General features: G+C 46.4%; 1 long non-coding RNA gene across 1 annotated transcript in view; it reads left to right on the top strand.

Moving 5' to 3' along the window:
- LOC137415348 (uncharacterized) overlaps nucleotides 1-15,414 on the top strand; it is a 28,158-nt gene extending 12,744 nt beyond the window's left edge. The window contains exons 3-4 of the long non-coding RNA XR_013621491.1: nucleotides 12,370-12,513; nucleotides 14,547-15,414. This is a non-coding gene — a long non-coding RNA (uncharacterized LOC137415348). The remainder of the gene's footprint in view (nucleotides 1-12,369; nucleotides 12,514-14,546) is intronic.
- The last annotated feature ends 544 nt before the right edge of the window (nucleotides 15,415-15,958 follow it).

The following is a 15,958-nucleotide window of genomic DNA, read 5'->3' as shown; positions in this document are numbered from 1 at the left end:
GTCCAAGCGAGGGTGTGCAACCATTAATTGCTCTTTCTCGTTCTGTATGTTTTTGAACGGATAGAAATGTGTTTATCCAAAATGGTTGATGAAAAGTATACGATGGACCACACGACCCTGGATCACAGCTCAACGTTGGTGGGCGGGCATCGCGAAAATGCACCCTTCCCTTAGCTGGCTCACCCGAGAAGGTTCAGTGAGGCTGCCTCTGCTCAACCCCTACCCCATCTCACAGGATGTAAGGAGGAGTATGACCCGGAGGGAACTCTGCAGATGTGTGAAGTCACATGAGATCACCAGCCAAGGGAAGGGAAGAGATGGCCCCCAGTGCCACGATCCACCACCATGAGAGCAATACCCCTTGCCCTCAACATATCCACTGACCTTGGTCGTTGTGCTCACCCCAACCACTGACGGGAACCTCAAGAACCCATAAAATTCATGCTGGACCAAAGAGTAAAACTTCAAGAAAGGAATCCAGCAATTTAGAGAACACGACCCTGCACGTGATCCACTCTCACCCTCATGGATCTTTCGGTCCTACAATCGCCGGTCGAGACCTACCAAATCGCCCAAACGTCCAAACTCTATTCAAACATGACGGTCGGATCCACTAAAGGAACCCGCTTCGCTTTCCGTCTTGTGCGCAAGTGGTCAGGAGTACGCTGGCCCATCAAATGCAGACTGAATTCACGAGAACGGCACTCAGTATAGAGCATACCTCTGCCAGGTGGATAGTTTACGTTTTGTATCCCAGAGTAGACCAGAAAATCACAATACAGAATCGCATTTAATCAAAATCATCCGTCCACAACTTTTGGAGATTTCCTGCTGTATCGTTTTTCCCATTAATCGTTTTTGTCGTTTTTGGCAAATCGTTTGTGAAACAAAATCGTTTTTGGCCCAATCTCCCATTGGTGACGAATCACTTTAAAAAATGTGACTCGTCGGATCCGGATCTTCAGCAAAATTGAATCGATTCTTCCTTGTCACACACACAACCTGTGCAATCTGTTTCGTCAAAATCCGTCCATAACTTTTTGAGATATCCTGCTATGTACCGTTTCTGACCCTATCTCTCAATGATGAAGGATCACGTAAAACATTCTCGTAGCCGAATCCGGATCTTTACCAAAATCTAATCATTTCGTCTTTGTCACATACACTACCTCACTGCCAAATTTTGTCCGAATCCGTCCACAACTTTTTGAGATATCGTGTTCACAAACAAACAAACAGGGGTAAAAACATAACCCCCATCCACCTTTGGTGGCGGAGGTAACAAAGAAAGAAAATTCTTCACGATTTGACCGAATCATTTACAAGTGCAATCTTAGACGAAAGTACTTTCACCGAGGATGGAGCGGGTCAAGACCCAATGCATGTAAAATATTTCATTGATAAGTTACATTGATTTGTTTTGCAATATTTGTCAACACATGTATTTAACTTTCATTGAAATCAATGGGAAATTCCCATAACAGGTGTATAACCACAATTGACGTTATTTACTTAGTTATTGACAATAATTTGCACCCCATGTCCACTCTTGATCCAATATTCCCCAATAACATCTCACAAGAACTGAATTGATTATCTTCCTCGTACGTTCAATAACAAGCAGGGCTCCACAAGAATTAATTTGAGCGTCCTTAAATAGGACAAGTTGATCGATTTGTGGGATAAATGTTACAAACCTGTATTTGTTCAAAGAACAATAATCAAAATACATTTATCGGAGTAAAAATAGTTATTCTCTTACATCAACAGCAACTTGATCAGGATTCCTTTCTTTTCAATGTGGAATATTTTGGGGGTTTTCCCACATCTCAGAATGAGGCATTCCTGGAAATCTCCTCTGAGGTTTCTCAGAAAGGTGAGTGTCCAGGTGTACCATTTGGTAGATGGAGGGGTACGGGGTAATGTTATTGTCGTGTCTGCCCTGTCGTGAACACCGCAGGGCGACACAGATGACCAAACGAGCTTTAACTCCAAGGCGTTCAAACCTATGGCGCACCTTCATTATACGCACGGGGGAAGAGTGGGTGGTGGGGCTGGGGGGGAGAGGGGGGGGAAGTCGGGGTCCACCAGCAGTCTTTGAACCTGCAACAATTAACTCAAACCGACACACAATTAAAATGTTCAAAATATACAGGTTTATTGAAAATAAATGCCAGCAACAAAAAAATTCACGTTAAACTAATATCCTAAATGGGACGTCCCCAGACAGACTCAAATACACACATAGGGAAATATAAAAGAACGAAAGTAAAAAATGTGTGTTTGTTTAGTGGGCACATAGCTCCGATCTGCTCTTAAACCTCGTTAGGAATCGTCCAAACCCCCGCGTCCTTGGCGGGAACAGCACGCTTTGTCGTGCAGCACGCGAGCAGGAACCAGGCCTCCGTGCACAGTTCACCCCTCTAGCTGTCGAGTGCGCAGCGAGCAGGCCGCGCCCGTTCACTCGTCTCTGCTCCACACAGCACCGCCGCCTCTCCGGTTCACTCGGCATGGCCCTCAGCCATCACAAAGCCACGGCCAAGCGTGCCAGAGTCCACAAGCCACGACCGCCTTTCCTCACGATCGTCAAAACCCAAAGTTACGGATATGAAATGCTGACTGCACAGCACCAATGCCCAACGCAAGAGAGCAAAAATGCCACCGTTCGCTATGATCTCCCGGGTGTAAGGGGCAGAAAATGTCGGAACAACGTCTTTTGTCTTCTAGAGGGACAGCAAAGAGGAAAAAATGTCGGGGAGAGCGTTATTTTAAACTCAATGCTCTGACTTCATCCGTGCCTACTCCACCAATCACTAATCCCATCTTAGCAGTCCTTGCGCCAATCAATCCCGGACCAATCACTGCTCTTCAGGGCGTCGCCTCCCGGACCTCCTGTGCCTGTGTGCTCACCAGGTCGGTGGTATCAGTGGTAGTTTTCAATGTCCTGCTTCCAGTTGGTTTTTATTTAGTGTTATAAATGCGTGATTGCCTGGCTATCTGTGTGTGTTGCTGGTGTCATAAGAAACAGAGGAAAATAACAGAGGCCATTACATACAAGGGATTAATTACCCATAGTCCTTCACCAATTAACATAACCCCACCCCTCGTGATGGGAACGAAAATACGCTCTTGCACGACATACGGTCTACCGGATCCCTACTTATGATACATGGGGCTTCTTCTTCTTCATGACAATCAGAGCACACTATCTATGCAAATCTACCTGGGCTAAGGTATTGCCTACTGCCCACCCTCCCCCCACAAACGTAACATTATTTTCAAAATAAACTTTTCAAGAATTTTACCAAAACAAATTTTTTTTAACACAATGTTGGGCTTCTGCCAATTTAGATGACCTTTTGACCTCTGTCGACAGAAATTAAATTTATTGCGAAGCTATTATTTTTCTACTTTGTGCTTATACAACTTATTTCGCACGAAGATTGTTAATAAAGGAGTATAAGTTGTGGGTGGAATGGTGCCAAACTTCATTTCCTCTACTCCTGAAAAAGGAGACGTCTTAAGACTCGATCCCGGTATTTTTAAAATATCTATATATATATATTGTTACGGGTCGCGGACAAGATGTTACTTTGGGCCGAGCGGATGGTCAACCGCGACCGTTGCAGGATCCCCGATTGGCCCGACTTCCTGAACGTTGACCAGATCGCGCCACAGGTATTCAATCGGGAAACCTCTAAAGCGACCGAATGTAAAGAGGAAGAGAGAAGAAAACAGAGTACGGAGGAATAACAGGATTTATTATACACACAAGCAAAAAGAAAGCAGTCACGTTTATTTACAACACATAACACGCAGGTGACACAGTGCAAATACTAGCTTACCTACAGTCTTAATTAACCCAGGACAGAACAAACAAAAGACAGACTCACGCGGGGAATGACAGGAATGGCAGGAGGTGGATGGCTGGAGGTGAACGCTTGGTGGAGCCAACGCGGAGCTTGGTGGAGCCTTGGTGGAGGTGAACGCTTGGTGGAGCCAACGCGGAGCTTGGTGGAGCCTTGGTGGAGGTGAACGCTTGGTGGAGCCAACACAGAGCTTGGTGGAGCCTTGGTGGAGGTGAACGCTTGGTGGAGCCAACACGGAACTTGGTGGAGCCTTGGTGGAGGTGAACGCTTGGTGGAGCCAACGCGGAGCTTGGTGGAGCCTTGGTGGAGGTGAACGCTTGGTGGAGCCAACGCGGAGCTTGGTGGAGGGTTGGTGTGACGGGTTCTCTCTCCTTCCCTCACAAGCTTCAGGACTCTTTCTCTCTCTTTCTTAGTCCCACCCAGTCCAACAACTTCCTCTCTTGCTTAGTCCAACTCAAGGCCTTCCTGTCTTCTGATCTCCTCCCTCCTCGACTCTACTCAAAGCGCATCTCTTTTCGGAAACGCCCCGCCGTGGGTTATATAGGCCCCGCCCCTCAACCTTTGCGAACCTCCCCCAAACGTTCTCTCTCCGCCCTCTCAAGCCAAACCCCTTGTTCATGGTTGGTCGAGTGGGGCTGGCTCACTCCTCCCCTCTATGACGAGGTGGAGGCACGCCTTTCTTCCCCAACCCTGCCTCGTGGTCAATGGCGGATGAAGGGAAAACCGCCCAAAATGCAGTTGGCAATTGGAAGGGAGGTAATTGGCAATGGGAATGGAAGTTTTGGGAGTGGGAATGAAGGGAATCTATCTCTTTCACTGGTGCAATGGAGTATTTCTATTAATGGGAGACACAGCCTTACCCTAAAACACAGAATTGAAGGAGCTGTGCTCCAACGCGAGTTGAAAGAATTGACGCGACCAAAGATGGAAATTCGTCCGAGTAGGTTTAATAAATGTATCACACTCGGGTACTCTCAAAAGCCCGTTTATCGGGCAGCAATATATATACACATTTATGTCGGGAAGTTTGTTCCCAATCGTGAAGTTCCCAAATCCGCTTCCGGTCCCTCGAGCGACGGGGCTTGCTTTGATCTCTCCACGGCATCAAAGTTTGAGTGTTTTCCCGTTCGTTTCTTTGTCAAATTTCCGCTGCGTATTTTGTTGTGTATGTGTTATTGTGTGTTTCTATTTGGTTTTGGTTTTGTAGTTGTTGCAAATTTGTGTGTAATTAGTCGTTTCTTTGTCCGCGCCTCGTGCGGCCTGGTGTCTCGTGCGGCCTCCTCGTCTCGACTTGTGCCCCGCCCCCTATATTCTCGTTTGTTCTTTCACCTCTGCTCCTGCTTTCTCAAATCCACGTTCTCACTTAGAGACTTTTCCCAGATTGTTTTCATGGTTTTGTTGAAATATTTCTTTAAATATGTTTAAACCGCAGCGGTGATCCCCCCCCCCCCCCCCCCCCCCAGGATTTCCATGTTTTAAACGTTTCCCAGTGTGTACCCTGGATAAGAATAGGTACGCCGTATCCCTGCGTGTCGTAGGAGGCGACTAAGTGGGTTGGCGTCGGGAAAGGCATCCGGCCATAAAAAAAAAAAAACATTGCCTCAAAAAGAGAACCATGACAATTACAACTACATGTGGGCAGGGTACAGCCCGAAGTGGAGATCGGTTTCTGAGGTTTGGGACATGGAATGTAGGGACAATGACAGGGAGATCAGGAGAAGTGGTGGAAGTATTGGTCAGAAGAAGAGTGGACATATGTTGTGTGCAAGAGACGAGATGGAAGGGAAGTGGTGTGAGAATGGTGAAGGGTAGGCAGGGACAGAAATACAAGTTTGTGTGGCAAGGGTGCCTGGAGGGCATGAATGGTGTTGGTGTCCTGTTTTCTGAGGAGTTTGTAGACAGTGTGGTGAGTGTGACTAGAGTGAGTGATAGGTTGATGATGGTGAAAATGATGATTGGAAAGCTCTTGGTGAACGTCATCTCGGGATATGCTCCGCAGGTTGGTCGGAGCGATGAAGAGAAGGACATGTTCTGGTGTGCGATAGAGAAGCTGATGGAAAACGTGAAAGATGAGGAAGTTGTTGTGGTAGGAGGAGACCTAAATGGACATGTGGGAAGGAGTATGGATGGTTTTGAAGGAGTTCATGGGGGTTACGGAGGATTTTGGAGTTTGCTGATGGAGCTGATTTGTTGATTTGTAATACTCAGTTCCAGAAAGAGGATAATAAGCTTGTTACATACACGTCAGGTGGGTCGACGACAACCGTTGACTACCTGATGGTGCGTAGGCGAGATAGGGGGCACCTCCGAGACACAAAGGTGATCCCGGGGGAGGAGGCTGTTTCACAGCACCACTTGGTTGTCTGCGACGTAAGGGTGAAAGGTGCGAGGAGAGCTCGGCGGGTGAAGTACCAACCGAGAATGAAGGTGTGGAGGTTGAAAGAGGTGACAGTAAGGGAGGCATTAAAAGAGAGGCTGAGTAGGGTCGAGGATGATGTGGTTGAGCTTGAAAGTGGTTGGATGTCAATGAAAGCTAGTCTGTTGGGAGCCGTTGGTGAGGTATGTGGATGGACAAAAGGACCACCAAGGCACTCGGAAACATGGTGGTGGGATGATGAAGTTGGAAAGACGATTGACAAGAAGAGGAAGAAGTTCAAGGAGTGGCAGAAGGCGAAGGGTACGGGAGCAGAAACAGCTGAGCATGAAAGTTATAAGGCAGCCAGGAAGGCTGCAAAGAAAGAGGTAGCAAAGGCGCAGGAGGCATGTAGGAAAATGTTCGGAGAACGCTTGGATTCGGAAGAGGGTCAGAGAGCGGTATTCAGGATTGCAAAGCAGATAGCGAAAGAGAGGTGTGATGTGATGGGGGTGAGCTGCTTGAAGGATGAAGTGGGACAAATCGTTGTCGACCCAGATGGAATTAAAGGAAGATGGAAAAGATATATGGAAATGCTGTTGAATACAGAGAATGAATGGGATGGCAACATAGAGAGTAACCCAGTTTTAGGACCGGCAGAGAAGATAACTGAGAAGGAAGTTGAGGAAGCGATAAAAGCAATGAAGGGTAGAAAAGCGGGAGGGCCGACGGGAGTTGTGGGAGATATGTTGAAGGCAGCAGGAAGTTGGGGTGTGAAGAGAATGACAGAGATCTGTAATCTGGTGGTGAAAGAAGGCCGCATTCCAGTGGATTGGGAACTGAGTACCCTCGTCCCTCTATACAAGGGGAAATGTGACCCTCTGGAGTGTGGCTCGTACCGAGCGATAAAGTTATTGGAGCATGGAATGAAGGTATTGGAAAGGGTGTTGTAGAGGAGGATAAGGAAGAAAGTGAAGATCGACGAAATGCAGTTTGGATTTATGCCAGGAAGAGGAACGACAGACGCGCTTTTCATTGTGAGGCAGTTGCAGGAGAAGTACATGGAGAAGAGGAAGAAGTTGTTTCTTGGGTTTGTTGATCTGGAGAAAGCATTCGATCGGGTTCCACGCAAAGTATTGACATGGGCATTGAGGAAGTTAGGAGTGGAGGAATGGTTGATCAGAGTAGTGATGGCAATGTACAAAAGAGCACGCACAGCTGTAAGGACGAAGGACGGGAACAGTGGTGAGTTTGAGGTGAAGGTGGGAGTGCATCAGGGGTCGGTACTAAGTCCACTACTATTTGTAGCTGTGATGGAGGTGCTGGCTCAGAACATAAAGGAGGGTTTACCGTGGGAGTTGTTGTATGCAGATGATCTGGTGTTGATTGCGGAAAGTATGGATGGACTGAAGGAAAAGATGAACACGTGGAAGGAATGTATGGAGACAAAAGGTCTGAAGGTGAATATCGGAAAGACGAAGGTGATGGCAAGTGGTAAAGCATGTGGTGAGGTGGAAAGAACTGGGAAGTGGCCCTGTGCTGTGTGTAGGAAGGGTGTCGGAGTGAACTCCATTCAGTGTACAATGTGCGCTGAGTGGGTTCATCAAAAATGTAGTGGTCTGAGAGGGTCATTAACCAGTGTGGCAGCTACATTCAAATGTAAGGTGTGCACAGAGGGAGCTGCAGATGGAGGAAATGTTGAGTTGGATCTTGGAGATGGCGTGAAGCTGGAAGGTGTGAAAACATTTTGCTACCTCGGAGACATGCTGAATGGAGAAGGTGGATCAGACTCGGCAACGGTTGCTCGAGTGAGATGTGCATGGAAGAAGTTTCGGGAATTGAGTGGCGTGCTGATGATGAGGGGAGTGTCGTTGAAGCTGAAGGGAAAGGTGTATGCTGCATGTGTGAGAAGTGTTATGATTTATGGGAGCGAGACATGGGTAATGAACGTAGAGCAGCAACGAAGGTTGGAAAGGGTGGAAATGCGAATGGTTCGACGGATGTGCGGAGTATCGTTGAGAGAGAGGAAGACAAATGATAAATTGCGAAAGATGATGGGAATAGAGCCTGTGATTGATGCTGTGAAGAGGAACAGGTTGAGATGGTTTGGTCATGTGTTGAGGAAGGATGAAAGTGACTGGTTGAGAAGAGTGATGGAAATGAATGTAGAAGGAAGTAGAAGACGGGGAAGACTGAGAAAGACTTGGCTAAAGATGGTGGAAGAAGAAATGCGGGCAAGGGGGTTAACAAGGAGAGATGCAGAAAATAGGGCAAAATGGAGAAGATTGTCATGGGGACCGCAAGGCTAACCCCCGCTCTAGCAGGGAAAATGGCCTTTAAAATGCATGTTGTGTTGTTGTTGTATGTCGGGAAGTTTGCCCGGCAAAAGCTATACCGGGCATGCCCGGGTATCAAGGGCGAGCCTTGGAAAGGTGAGTCTGGACCTGCCCGGGCGTGTTTGGCTGCGGCCTGGCAAGTCGAGGCTGGGCGTGCCCGGGCGCTCTGGACGAGCACTGGAAAGGCGATAGCGGGCATGCCCGGACGCTCTGGGCGAGCCCTGGAAAGGCGATAGCGGGCATGCCCGGACGCTCTGGGCGAGCCCTGGAAAGGCGATAGCGGGCATGCCCGGACGCTCTGGGCGAGCCCTGGAAAGGCGATAGCGGGCATGCCCGGACGCTCTGGGCGAGCCCTGGAAAGGCGAGAGCGGGCATGCCCGGGAAAGACGAGACCGGGCGTGCCCGGGAGGTTCGGGCGTGCCCGGGAACAGTGAGTCCGGGCATGCCCGGGAGAGGCGCGTCTGGCCGTGTTCTGGCCGGTGCAAGGCGAATGTGTGCATCCAGCGGTAACCGCTACAGAATAAGATATAACTATCGAACAGGGGTATTCTATTATTGGCTGACGTGTATGCTTGTGGACTAGTTATGGGACGCCCTTTTGACCTTTACACAGCTCCGGCGGAGGCAGGAGGCGCAGAATAACAATAATAATAATAATGATAAAGCACACAATCAAAAAAAAATACAGTCCTCATATCCGCAACAATATATATAAAACATCTTTCATGATGACAGAGTATTGTGATGCAGTTTCTGATTCAGGAGACCTTAAATCACCAGAAACCATTTAAAAACATTTTATGTGCACAACTTCATGTTGTTGGACTTAAATTATCTAACTTAAATTATATTATCTTAAATAACTTAAATTATCTAAAATATATGCATCTGGCAACTGGACTATGAAATGTTTTTCCCAGAATGCTTTGCCTCCATTCCCTTTGGATTTCCTCTCATCAAAACACAGTTAAATAGTTTATTCAGGACCTGAACCCCATGTTCACCGAGGCAGGTCCATACTTCACTCATATCTCCTCAGGTCCTCCTGATTTGCTAATTTTTATCACTCTTAAATCGGCTGTCTTGTCTTGCAGTACTTTTTTGTATAAATCAAAGATTCCAGGAGCAGCGTTTGAAAAGGAGTAGGTCAGTGAGTGTTGGTACACAGTTGAAATCCCACATCCAATCTTCCTTGTCTGACATTTAAATCGTTGCGATCCATCTTTGCCATGAGGATGTGATGAGGAATATAAAGAGATTTATGCTCAGTTGGAAACTTCAGGTTAACTTTCCCCACCAAGTGAAGTTAGAATTTGTCCTATCAAGGCAAAATCTTCTTCATGGTCGTGTCAACAACATGCATTTTAAAGGCCATTTTCCCTGCTAGAGCGGGGGTTAGCCTTGCAGTCCCCATGACAATCTTCTCCATTTTGCCCTATTTTCTGCATCTCTCCTTGTTAACCCCCTTGCCCGCATTTCTTCTTCCACCATCTTTAGCCAAGTCTTTCTCGGTCTTCCCCGTCCTCTGCTTCCTTCTACATTCATTTCCATCACTCTTCTCAACCAGTCACTTTCATCCTTCCTCAACACATGACCAAACCATCTCAACCTGTTCCTCTTCACAGCATCAATCACAGGCTCTATTCCCATCATCTTTCGCAATTCATCATTTGTCTTCCTCTCTCTCACCGATACTCCGCACATCCGTCGAACCATTCGCATTTCCACCCTTTCCAACCTTCGTTGCTGCTCGACGTTCATTACCCATGTCTCGCTCCCATAAATCACAACACTTCTCACACATGCAGCATACACCTTTCCCTTCAGCTTCAACGACACTCCCCTCATCATCAGCACGCCACTCAGTTCCCGAAACTTCTTCCATGCACATCTCACTCGAGCAACCGTTGCCGAGTCTGACCCACCTTCTCCATTCAGCATGTCTCCGAGGTAGCAAAATGTTTTCACACCTTCCAGCTTCACGCCGTCTCCAAGATCCAACTCAACATTTCCTCCATCTGCAGCTCCCTCTGTGCACACCTTACATTTGAATGTAGCTGCCACACTGGTTAATGACCCTCTCAGACCACTACATTTTTGATGAACCCACTCAGCGCACATTGTACATTGAATGGAGTTCACTCCGACACCCTTCCTACACACAGCACAGGGCCACTTCCCAGTTCTTTCCACCTCACCACATGCTTTACCACTTGCCATCACCTTCGTCTTTCCGATATTCACCTTCAGACCTTTTGTCTCCATACATTCCTTCCACGTGTTCATCTTTTCCTTCAGTCCATCCATACTTTCCGCAATCAACACCAGATCATCTGCATACAACAACTCCCATGGTAAACCCTCCTTTACGTTCTGAGCCAGCACCTCCATCACAGCTACAAATAGTAGTGGACTTAGTACCGACCCCTGATGCACTCCCACCTTCACCTCAAACTCACCACTGTTCCCGTCCTTCGTCCTTACAGCTGTGCGGCTCTTTTGTACATTGCCATCACTACTCTGATCAACCATTCCTCCACTCCTAACATCCTCAATGCCCATGTCAATACTTTGCGTGGAACCCGATCGAATGCTTTCTCCAGATCAACAAACCCAAGAAACAACTTCTTCCTCTTCTCCATGTACTTCTCCTGCAACTGCCTCACAATGAAAAGCGCGTCTGTCGTTCCTCTTCCTGGCATGAATCCAAACTGCATTTCGTCGATCTTCACTTTCTTCCTTATCCTCCTCTACAACACCCTTTCCAATACCTTCATTCCATGCTCCAATAACTTTTTCGCTCGGTACGAGCCACACTCCAGAGGGTCACCTTTCCCCTTGTATAGAGGGACGAAGGTACTCAGTTCCCAATCCACTGGAATGCAGCCTTCTTTCACCACCAGATTACAGATCTCTGTCATTCTCTTCACACCCCAACTTCCTGCTGCCTTCAACATATCTCCCACAACTCCCGTCGGCCCTCCGGCTTTTCTACCCTTCATTGCTTTTATCGCTTCCTCAACTTCCTTCTCAGTTATCTTCTCTGCCGGTCCTAAAACTGGGTTACTCTCTATGTTGCCATCCCATTCATTCTCTGTATTCAACAGCATTTCCATATATCTTTTCCATCTTCCTTTATTTCCATCTGGGTCGACAACGATTTGTCCCACTTCATCCTTCAAGCAACTCACCCCCATCACATCACACCTCTCTTTCGCCATCTGCTTTGCAATCCTGAATACTGCTTTCTGACCCTCTTCCGAATCCAAGCGTTCTCCGAACATTTTCCTACATGCCTCCTGCGCCTTTGCTACCTCTTTCTTTGCAGCCTTCCTGGCTGCCTTATAACTTTCATGCTCTGCTGTTTCTGCTCCCGTACCCTTTGCCTTCTGCCACTCCTTGAACTTCTTCCTCTTCTCGTCAATCCTCTTTCCAACTTCATCATCCCACTTCCAAAATGTTACTTCCAAATGTGCCCTTGGTCCAAACAATCGGCCCTCCAACATGGCCGTCTCATTACTTCCGGCTGTTTCAAAAGAGAGGCTTCATCGGCTCTCCAGATTGTATTTTTCACTCCGTGGGCAGCTGCGACCGGGCATAAATTTGACGAACTGACTTGTTGCAAAGGTGGCATCCTTTGACGGTGCCACGTTGAAAGTCACCGGGGATGGGGGGTTCGGGTCCGGGTTCAGGCTGAAGGCTAGCCCAATAGGAGTGGTCGGCGTTTGCCCAATGATTATGGTTCAAAAATATCGTAAACGTATCGATTGCATACGTTTGATTTGACAATAATTGATTGTCCTTTCTACAGGGGAAGAAGAGGTGAACAATCCAACCCATCCCGACTTTGTCCCGTCACCGTTTCTGCAGCCAGCTGACACAAGTGGACGTGCCGACCAATCTGCCGAGAAGATGCAACGCTGCGGGGGAGCATCCAGGCGGTCAAGTGCTTGTGGTGAGTGTTCTTTGTCACAATTTTAAGGAATGCAGACACGGCACTATGGCTCAGATTAGGCAGTGGCTCAGATTAGCTACAATAATTATGGTAAATTAAAGTGACCTGAAAAAATAACTCTTAGATGCCATTTCCTGGCACTTCGAGGCACACTCTGCAATACAATATTATTATTGGGTTTGTTGGCATGTAGGTATATTAATAGTGCTTTGAATGTCACGAAACAAATGTCAGTGATTGTGACCTTGGCAATGTGGGTGTCGGTGGATTATAGTCAGATTATAATATTGCTTGGGTTTCAGGCCAATACGCAGCTACGTTGTCCCGAGGGCCGAACGGCCGAGGTCAATATTCCGCCCTCGGGACAGCATAACGCGCATTGGCCAAAAACTCGAACAATATTTCCATTCTTATTATGATGGATGAAGGCAATGGTAATGGCTCCAATAATCGCAGACAAGCCTAAACTGCGCCACTCCCTTGTGGGAGTAGGCCTACATGACATGTATATGTGGTCGTGCACAGGCCACGCCCACGCGTGGCCAATATTTAGGGTGAATGTTGTTCGTATGGCGGCCATAGGCCATATTTTAAAACTTCGTTGCACCCACCCCCACCTTGTGTAAACCGACATCCCCAATAATTTCATTAAGTGCACCCATTTGGACCACATTAGGAGGGTTGTCAAGTTGTCGCGGTGTGCGGGGGTTTACGACAATGCGATTAATGTCTGCCGGTGTCAGGGTCCAAACGCGTTTTCTTGAATTCTTAAAATCACACATCACTCTGCCAATAATGGACATAGAGGGTCGTGTGAGGTGTCAAAATGATCAGAGTACTTCCATACAATATGGAAGCTGCAACCCAGCTGTCGGTGACATCTGCGGTTACCTCTGGGTCAAGAAATCTGTAAAAATGGTGAAATGTATATTTTGTCTTACATTTTGATACATCATAAATTGTCTTCATAACACAGAGAATAACGAAGGTATTGGTTTAATGTGTACTCTAAAAGTTTCCCAGTACACTGTGCAAAATAATGATACCACACAAATATATCTGATATTAATATTTCTGAGTTTAATACCGCAAAACCGAAGTGTACCCCCTTATTTTCTTCATGGTATATGCAATATGCATACAACATAAGTTTGGATACAGTCGATGTGATATTGGCAATTACTTCAGGTATAACATCGAGATAAATATCATGATTTTCGCGACTGCATTGCACATTATCAAGACTAAAGAGACCTGAATTAAAGATGCCTTAGATTATTTTGGCCACCTGTGGAATAATACACACAAACACAAAAATACACCATAAATGTTTCATTTGGAGATACAAATGTGTTTCATAATACTAAATGTTTGTCCAACAAAATCAGAATTCACTTGAATGTCCATCATATTTTCTATTCAGTTGAATGCCCATCATGTTCATGATTTAACTGAGATGTCGAGCAAAATAAAAGTTCACTTGAATGTCCATCTTGGTAACTATCCATTTTAATGTCTATCATGTTCACAATTCACTTAAATGTCCACCATACGGTAATTACAATGCATCTGAAAGTCCATCGGTTAGTCGAATCATCTGCTTCTGAATCAGATGTCTCATCACCAGCCAGAGAGTTTGCCGGCTTTGTGCATCTTGGTCCGCATTTACATGCACCAATGCATGGAGACGGACATGCTTTTACACGAGCATCTTGACGATGCACAACTTCTCTGGCATCCACAGCTTATTAACTCGCGGCAGGCATCTGGTACAGGTACGAGGCTCATTAGCTTTGGTACTAACTTCGCGCCATCGATGTGCTATCCACATTCCTCTGGTGGAGGAAGGTCAGGATATGCCTGTCCTGCATGTGTCCAGATCAGGGCTCGATAGGTAGCTCGCATGATGTCAAATGTCAGGGCATCTTTTGTTGGCGGTCGGTAGTCATTTTCTGAATGTTGCCAAATGATATTTCAGGATAAATGATGCAACATTCCCTGAAATATTGTTGTCGTCCTTGTCTTCCTTTCAGGTTGGGCAAGAACAGTGCTGTGGTGAAGTAGCTTGAATGGAGGCCTGATCTCGATTACCTTCGGGGTGATTGATTCGTTTTGGCAGTGCCAGGACCGGTGATGTCCTGGCACCACCTTGCCTGGTGTTCATGCTCATCCACCGATGGAAATGGAAAAATGAAATCCACCTCATTCAGCGGTTTTATACATCATGAATACGTCGAACGTCGATGTTATGATTGTTGCTTGACGTGTGATTCTTGAACAGCGGTTGTTCAAAACATTTTCGTCTTCAAGAAGAATCGAGGAAAAAAGGCATTAACCGAACTGTTACCTTTTCGCTCCGTTACCTTCAAAGTTATAAATGCTTGGGCAATGGGCATTCCGCCCGCCCGCCCGTGTCCATTTTTCTTGTGCTCCCCCCATAGTGTTCCGTCTTCCCCAATATGGTCGCTCCATTGACGAAGGGTCATTTGTTACAGCCTTGTGAAATAGTTTTAAAGCTGCAGTCATTGCAAACAAAATAATTGTACCTTTAACATTTCCCAATGAGAGAGAGCAAAGATTATTCATGAAAAAAGAAATCATTTGTGCAGAGAATGATCAGTTTTTGTTTTTACTCGTATAATAACGTTCTCAGTGACGCAATGAATGTGACATGTGACATGTGACATGGATATGGATATCACCCCAGGTATTTTCTATATGTGGTGTTTGCATTTTGTGAAGAGCTTTACATGAATGAACGAATGAATGATCGAATGATCAATAAATTAGAATTTATTCGAGAATGCCTCCACATATAAAATGGCAAAAGGAAAAGTAGTGTTTCAGGTTATTGGATGAATGTGCAATTGAACGTGAAATAAATCAAAAAATGTAAAAATACTTTTGAGTTTTTTTTAAATTTAATGTTGTACTCAAAAGTGTGGATATATTGGCGAAGGAAGGGTGCTTGATTTATTTATATATACTAGCGTCCAGCGTGCGTGACTCGGCGCGCCCCGCGCGCTTCACCGCACGTCGTATCGGAGGGGTCGGCATCTTTGACCATTTCGGGGTGCTTTGGGTCTTCGGGATGTTTTGGGCCTTCGGGGTCTTTTGGGGTATTGGTGGCCTGAAGGGTCTTGGCGGAATTAACGCAATTAAGAGGGTTAATGTAGAGTGTGGTCATTTTATTTGAAGAAGAAGAAGAAGAAGACTTTTTTTTGTTTGTTTTGTTTTTTTATATACAGAATCGAGGCTCGTGAAAGAGCTAACATTTATCAAACAAAGTATATAAAAAGGGGACCGGTACACAAGATGGGGAGAGAAGGGGAGGAAGCACACAAACACAACATTTGAGAGCAGGGACATCGGGAGATGTGTGGGAGGGAGAGGGCTTGGGGGGAGGCAGGATCGGTATAAAATGCAAGGACACCAAGGACTTTCA

This window comes from Myxine glutinosa, unplaced genomic scaffold, assembly GCF_964187855.1.
Source record: "Myxine glutinosa unplaced genomic scaffold, kmMyxGlut1.1 SCAFFOLD_330, whole genome shotgun sequence".
Classification (NCBI taxonomy): Eukaryota; Metazoa; Chordata; class Myxini; order Myxiniformes; family Myxinidae; genus Myxine; species Myxine glutinosa.
The sequence above is the reverse complement of the archived record's forward strand: the minus strand, read 5'-3'. Positions and strand labels throughout refer to the sequence as shown.